Source organism: Salvelinus sp. IW2-2015, unplaced genomic scaffold (genome assembly GCF_002910315.2).
Source record: "Salvelinus sp. IW2-2015 unplaced genomic scaffold, ASM291031v2 Un_scaffold4465, whole genome shotgun sequence".
Lineage (NCBI taxonomy): Eukaryota > Metazoa > Chordata > Actinopteri > Salmoniformes > Salmonidae > Salvelinus > Salvelinus sp. IW2-2015.
The window spans coordinates 1-7,192 of NW_019945735.1; positions in this window are offsets into that span (position 1 = coordinate 1).

Here is a 7,192-nt window from a genome sequence, read left to right on the forward strand (position 1 = left end):
TAGCTGTAGTAGCAGTAACTGTAGTAGTAGTAGTAGCAGTAGTAGTAGTAACTGTAGTAGTAGCAGTAGTAGTAGTAGTAGTAGTAGTAACTGTGGTAGTAGTAGTAGCAGTAGTAGTAGTAGTAGTAGCAGTAGTAGTAACTGTGGTAGTAGTAGTAGCAGTAGTAGTAGTAGCAGTAGTAGTAACTGTGGTAGCAGTAGTAGTAACTGTGGTAGTAGTAAATGTGGTAGTAATAGTAGTGGTAGTAGTAGCAGTAGTGGTAGTAGTAGCAGCTTTTCCTTTCTTTCTCAGTCATAGACTGAATTGTACACAAATCTACAATCATAACGTCAATCATATATAATTATCAAATAGTAACATCCGAAACTAGAAAAACACTTTTTAATACAAAACAAGGTTTTTTTGTTTGGCAGCTTGAGAAAATACAGTCCACCTTTAGAGTTCTCAGGAAGGCATGTCTAAGGCTCTGGGCTATGTGCTGGGCGCCATTTTAATCAATCCGTTTTTTAGTGAAGTACGGAACAGGAGAGTCTGATAGCAGCCTGTTTTTTTGTCACGGAGAGAGAGTGTTCAGTTTGTTCTCTGGTTGGAGGGAGTCAGTCTGTAAACTGGGAGTTCTTCTGGGATTTAACAAATGTCAGGCAGATCTGCTCCTGTTCTGACATGAGGGCTTCATGGTAGCTGGTGTACAGTTACGACCGGCCTAGAATGATTCTGCAGCAGGGCTATCTTCTGGATACTCTCCAACTGAACGGTCAGGGTTTGAGTGAGGTCAGGATGTGAACATGGTATGCCAGGGTGACAGGCAGTGACAGCATACTTCAGAACTGGTCTTACACTGGTCTCTTGAATAATGTTTACATACTGCTTTACTCATCTCATATGTATATATTCTGTATTTTATTCCACTGTATTTTAGACAATGCCACTCTGACATTACTTGTCCTAATATTTATATATTTCTTAATTCCATTGTTTTTTACTGTTAGATGTGTGTATATTGTTGTGAATTATTAGATACTACTGGAACACAAAGCATGGTTAATATCACTGTTGGAGCTTAGGAATACAAGACATGGTTAGATATCACTGTTGGAGCCAGGATACAAGACATGTTAATATCACTGTTGGAGCTAGGAAACACAAGCCATGTTAGATACACTGTTGGACGCCAGGAACACCAACATGTTAGATATCCACCTGTTGGAGCCAGGAAATACAAATACAAGTAGATATTACTGTTGGAGCCTAGGAACACAAAGCATGTTAGAATATCACTGATGGAGCTAGGAAACAGAAACATGATGGAATCACTGTTGGAGCCGGAACACAAAGCATGTTCAGATACACTGTTGGAGCAGGGAAACAAACATGTTAGATATCACTGTTGGAGCCAGAACAAAAGCATGTTAAGAATACACTGATGGAAGCTAGAACACAAACATTTTAGATATCACTGATGTGAGCTAAGAAGCACAAAGCATGTTAGATATCACTGATGGAGCTCACAGGAACACAAACATGTTAGATATCACTGATGGAGGCTAGAACACAAAACATGTTAGACTATCACTGATGGAGCTAGGAACACAAAACATGTTAGATTTTTTTTTCATTTACCTAGGCAAGGTCAGTTTAAGAACAAATCTTATTTACAATGCGGCCTACACCTGCCAAAACCCCGGACGACCTCTGGGCCGTATCTCCACGTAGTTTCGCGAACCCCCGGCCGCGTCTCAGTGGATGTGCTTTAATGTAGTTTTACAATGGAATAGCCTGCTGCATGTATATCAGTTGTTCTGTGCTCAGCGTCTTTTTCACCCGCCCAGTTACTCTCTGTGTATCATGTGTCCATATGGAGAGGGAGAACATTAATAACTTGAGTGCCAGAGGCCTGCCCACCATCCCCTCCATAGATGGAAGTGCCCCTTTGTTCAAAAGTCCACCATTCGAATACGGGGGATCTTTTTAGCCACTCAGCACCCGACCATCCCTGTGTGCCGTTTCATGCTTGGGAATCGTGAAGACAAACTATGTCCTCGCGAAATAGAACACCCCCGACAATGTACAGGGAACCGAAAAGTCAACGCATGTCATCTCGGCTTGACAGCTAACGTCCATTTGGAGAGCGTAAACTGGGAGGTTTTGACTCGTTCCAAGTCCGTTTCCTCTTGACAGCTAACGTCCATTTGGAGAAGCGTAAACTGGGGAGCTTTTGACTCGTTCCAGTGCAGTTTCCTCTTGACCGCTAACGTCCATTTGAGACGCGTAAACTGGGAAGCTTTTGACTCGTTCAGCAGTTCTCTTGAAGCTAACGTCCATTTGGAGAGGCGTAACTGGGGAGTTTTGCACTCGTTCAATCAGTTCCTACTTGACAGCTTAACGCCATTTGAGAGCGTAAACGGGGAGTTTTTGGAAAACTCGTTCAGTCAGTTTTCCTCTTGACGCTAAAACGTCCATGTTGGAGAGCGTAAAACTGGGGAGCTTTGACTCGTTCATCAGTTTCCTCTTGACAGCTAAGTCCATTGGAGACGTAAAACTGGGGAGCTTTGACTCGTTCGTCATTTCTCTTGACAGCTAAACGTCCTTGGAGAGCGTAAAACTGGGGAGCTTTTGACATGTTCAGTAGTTTCCCCTCTGACAGCTTAACGTCCATTTGGAGAGCGCTAAACTCCCGGGAGTTTTGACTCGTTCAGTCAGTTTCCTCTTGACAGCTAACGTCCATCTTGAGAGCGTCCGGGGATTTTGACTCGTTCAGTTCAGTTTTCCCTCTTGACAGCTAACGTCCATTTGGAGCGTAAACTGGGGAGCTTTTGCTCGTTCCAGTCAGTTCCTCTTGACAGCTAAACGTCCATTTGAAGCGTAAACTGGGGAGCATTGACTCGTTCAGTCAGTTTTCCTCCTTGACAGCTAACGTCCATCTTGGAGAGCGTAAACTGGGGAGCTTTGATCGTCAGTCAGTTTCCCTTGACAGCTAACGCCATTTGGAGAGCGTAAACTGGGGATTTTTGACCTCGTTCAGTCAGTTTCCTCTTGACAGCTAACGTACATTTGGAAGAGCGTAAACTGGGGACTTTTGACTCGTTCAGTATTTCCTCTTGATTGCTAGCGATAACATTAAGATTGTTACCATGTTCTCTGCTAAAGTCATTGGATGTGAGTTTCCCTGTGCCTCTGCTCCCCACTACATTGTTTCAACCATATTATTGCGGCCTGATAATATCACAGTGTAGTGGGCCCCTAGTCCATTCACATCCTCATGCATAGTGTGTGTCATAGTGTAGTGGGCCTAGTCATTCACATCCTGCAAAAGTGTGTGGTTTCATAGTGGTAGTGGGCCTAGTCATTCACAGTCCTGCAAAAGTGTGGTGGTTTCATAGTGTAGTGGGTCTAGTCCAATTCCAACATCTTCTGCATAGTGTGATGGGGTTTCATAGTGTACGTGGGTCCTAGTCATTCACAGTCTCTGCAAGTAGTGTGTGGTTTCAATATGCGTAGTGGGCTAGTCATTCACAGTCTCTGCAGATAGTGGTGGTTTCCTAGTCGTTCACAGTGGTAGTCATATCGATCCGAATAGTTGGTGGTTTCAAAGCGTAGTGGGGCCTACGTCCATTCACAAGTTCGATGTTCACATAGTGGTGTGCTTCTCCAGTCATTCACAGTGAGATGTTCAACTGTGTGTGGCTTGTCATAGCTGTAGTGGGCCTAGTCATTCACAGTGAGAAATGATTCAATAGTGTGTGGTTTCAATAGTGTAGTGGGCAGTCATTCACAGTGAGAATGATCATAGTGTGTGGTTCTCATAGCGTAGTGGGCTAGTCATTCAATGAGATGATTCCATAGTGTGTGGTTTCATCAGGTATGGGGCCTAGTCATTCACAGTCCAACTGCAATAGTGTGTTGGTTTCATACGTCGTAGTGGGCCTAGTCATTCACAGCTAAAAGCTTCTAGCTGTGCGTTTAAGCAGTCCAAGTATCCGTGAGATGATCTGTGTTGCATAGTCGAGTGTAGTGGGCCTAGTCATCACCAGTGAGAGCTCTGTGTTCAATGCTAGTGGTAGTCACGCTGTGTCTTGTTGCTTACTAGCGAGTGGGCCTAGTCATTCACCACGTAATGACTCAATAGTGCGTGTGGTTTCCTACGGTACCGGCCAGTCCTTCACAGTGAGAGAATGATTCATAGTGCTGTGGTTTCTAGCTGTAGTGGGGCCCTAGTCATTCACGTGAGAATGATTCAATAGTGTGTGGTCAGTATTCCAGTAGTGAATAGTGGTGTTATAGTGTGTGCCTAGTCATTCACAGTGCAGAATGATTCAACCTCAGTGTTGGTTTCATAGTCAAGCCTATCACAAGTGGAAGAATGATCCAATAGTGTGTGGTCAATACGTGACGGGGCTAGTCTTCACAGATGAGAATGATTCATAGTTGTGGTTTCCATAGTTATGGGGCCAGTCATTCACCAGTGGAATGAATTTCAATAGTGCGTGTAGTTTCATAGGTAGTGTACGGCCTAGTCATTCACAGTAGAATGATTCAATAGTGTGTGGTTTCATAGCGTAGTGGGCTAGTCATCACAGTGAGAATGATTCAGATAGTGTGTGGTTCATAGTGTAGTGGGCCTAGTCAATTCAACGTGAGAATGATTCAATAGTGTGTGATTTTCATAGTGTACGTGCGGGCCTAGTCATTCACAGTGAGAAATGACAGTAGTGTGTGGTCTTCATAGTGTAGTGGGCCTATCATTCAAGTAGAATGATCCTCAATAGTGTGTTGGTCATGCTCTGGCTAGTCATTACTGGAGGTGTCAAGTGGTGTGGTCTAGTAGGGCTAGCTATTCACAGGTGAAGCATGATTCAAGTAGTGTTGGTGGTTTATAGTGTAGTGGGTCTAGTCATTCAACAGTGAGAATGATCCAGTAGTGTGCTGGCTTTCCATAGGCTAGTGGGCTAGTCATTCACAGTGAGAAGATTCAATTAAGTGTGTAGGTTTCAATACGTGTAGTGGGCCATCCATTCACAGTGAGAGATGATCAATAGTGTGGGTTCATAGTGGACGTGGGCCTAGTCATCACAGCTGAGAACTATTTAATAGTGTGTAGTTTCATAGTGTCTACGGCCTAGTCATTCACAAGTTGAGAATGATTTCAATAGGTTGGTTTCATAGCGTAGTGGGCCTAGTCAGTTCACAGTGGAGAATGATTCAATAAGTGTGTGGTTCATAGTGTAGTAGGCCTAGTCATGTCCACAGTGGCAGAATGATTCCAATAGTGTCGTGTTCTCATAGTGTAGAGGGCCTAGTCATTCACAGTGCAGCAAATGATTCAGTAGTGTGTGCTCTTCATAGTGTACGCTAGGCGCTAGTCAGCTTCACAGTGAGGAATGATTCAATAGTGTGTGTCCGAGTCTTCACTGAGAATGTGAGTGGGTCTCCTCTGTAGTCCACTTCTCACAGTGAGAATGATTCAATAGTGTTGGTGTTTCATAGTGTAGTGGGCTAGCCATCAGTCGATATTCATAGTGTCATGGTGAGATTCCCAGTCAGTGGGTGGTTCACTAGCGTAGTGGTTTGCCCGTAGTTTTCACAGTGAGCCAAATGATTCAATAGTGTGTGGTTTCATAGTGTAGTGGGTAGTCATCTCACCAGTGAGAATGATTCAAAAGTGCTGTGAGTTTCTCTAGGGCTAGTCATTCACAGTGAGAATGATTCAATCATGTGTATGGTTTCAATAGGGTGTCAGTACGGGACAAACGTGAGTTTCTATTTCACAGTGAGCAATGACTTCAATAGCTGGTGTAGGTTTCATACGTGACGTGGGCGTCTCAGTCATCTCAACAGTGCAGAATGACTTCAATAGTGTGTCGGTTTCATAGTGTAGTAGGCCTAGTCATTCACAGTGAGAAGATTATAGTGTGTGGTTCAAGGTAGTCAGGCTAGTCATCAACAGTGAGTGATCTCATAGTGGTAGTTTCATAGTGAGTAGCCGGCCTACGTCATTCACAAGTGGACGATGCACTTCAATAGTGTGTGGTTTCTAGTCCCATTACAGTGAGACAATGATTCATAGTGTTGGTTCTCAATTAGCGCTACTGGGCCTAGGTCATAGTAGATCATCAAGTGGAGAAGGATCAAATAGTGGTGTTAGTTTCATAGTGTAGTCGGGCCTAGTCATCACAGTGGGAAAATGATTCAATAGTGTGTGGTTTCTAGTCATTCCAGTGAGAATGATCAATAGGTGTGGTTTCTATCCATTCACAGTGAGAATGGATTCAATAGTGTGTGGTTTCATAGGTAGTGGGTCTAGTCATTCACAAGTGAGAATGATTCAATAGTGTGTCAGTTTCCTAGTCATCACAGTGAAGAAATGATATCAATAGTGTGGTGGGTTTCATAGGTAGTGGGCCATAGTCATTCACAGTGAGAAGATTCAATCGTGTGTAGTTTTCTAGTCATTCACAGTGAGAATGATTCAATAGTGTGTGGTTCATAGTGTAGTGGGGTCTTAGTCATTCACAGTGCAGAATGATTTCAATAGTGTGTGGTTCATAGTGTAGTAGGGCCTAGTCATTCACAGTGAGAAATGATTCATAGTGTGTGGTTTTTCCATAGCGTAGCAGGCTAGTCACTCAAAGTGAGTGAGTTCAATAGGTGTAGTTCATAGTGTAGCAGTCGGCCTAGTATTCACATGGGAATGATCAAGTAGTGGTGTTTCTAAGTCATCACAGTTGAGAAAGCATGCAAATAGTGTGTGGTTTCATAGCGTAGTGGCCTAGTCACTCAGTGAGATGTTTATTCAAGTGCCCGGTCAGGCCTTTTCCCTTTGATCTAAGGCTCTCTGGTTGGATCTTTAGATTGAAATCAATTTCATTTAGATTAGGGGTTAACCACAATTACAATGATTTGAATAAAAAAATAAAAGATATATAATATATATATATATATATTATAATAATCTTATTTTATATATATATATATATATATATATATTTATTTTTATCTCGTCGATTTGGAAATCTCTAGCGACCCCCAATTTTAATATCAGGCAAATTAGGTAACACTATCATCTTTAAGTTCCGTTATTACCAAGCTTCACAGACTTACATTTGGCGAGCATGAGACTAGCTTCACAATTTTAAACATAACTTTTCCATTCATCGTGTTTAAAAATAATTTATTTGATGGTTAGAAGTAATT